This window comes from Ceratosolen solmsi, unplaced genomic scaffold, assembly GCF_000503995.2.
Source record: "Ceratosolen solmsi marchali unplaced genomic scaffold, CerSol_1.0 scaffold1, whole genome shotgun sequence".
NCBI classification, from domain to species: Eukaryota; Metazoa; Arthropoda; class Insecta; order Hymenoptera; family Agaonidae; genus Ceratosolen; species Ceratosolen solmsi.
In genome coordinates, this window is record NW_011948415.1 from 6,152,511 (window position 1) to 6,153,573 (window position 1,063).

Sequence of the window (1,063 nt, forward strand, 5' to 3'; positions counted from 1 at the left end):
GTACTACAATAATGAATATTATAATTGTAACTAATTGTAACTAATTGTAATTATTTCCGAAATTATTTCCATTAAAAAGTGCTGATGATTAAATAACGAATTATTCAAGTTCTAACGAATATGCATTGAATTTTCTTAAGGATTTACACGGAATATAAACATTATTCCATTCAATAATACGACCATAAAGTTATCTACATAAATCGGTCAAAGTGATTAATAAATAGTATATATCACATAGGGCAGAAATATCCTATAAATTATTTTCAATTTTCGTTGATTTTTGTATTTCAAATATATTCTTACGATAAATCTTCTAGAAATATAATTGTCAATAAATAGTATTATCCTTGTTTGATCTATTGCTGACTCATCCCTCATCTTATTATTACTGCTGTTGCAGTATTACTTAGTAGTAGTACTACAACTACTATAATGCAGTGTATTCCGAGTTTTGTAAAAACAAAAAAAAAAACAAAAAAAAAAAAAAAAGAACAACAACAACTTTACAAAGGACAGTACGGCTATACGATACGATACCCATAAGTAGACTACAAACGAATAAAGTCACAGCTGGAGCCACTCAGTGGTCGGCTACGGGATCAGAGCTCTGGAACGTCTCCTATGACGACATGTTTCGCGTGGAGCTGTCGGAAAAAGCATTTCTCGTTGGATAAGCAAAGGATAGATTGTTTGTTGCGCCATACGTAAAAAGAGCGCCGATGATACCGAGCCTCATTATATGATGAGTGGAAAAGCAGAATGAACAAAAACAAAAAACAAAACAAAAAAAAAATGGTCATTAAATGGGACAGTGGAGGCAGGCATAGAAGTCCATGCGGCAAAGAAGGAAAAGAATTATGTACTTACATTTATGGATGTGCAAAAGTACTTACATGGACTGTGAGACTGCGGATTAGAAATTATATGAGGTCTATGCCACATATCGCGCGCGAATAAAAAGTTCGCCGTTTATAAAACAGTATGGCATGTAAGTGCAAAAGTAATTTAATTTATCCACTATCGTACATACGTTTATATAACTATCGCTTTAAAATGATTT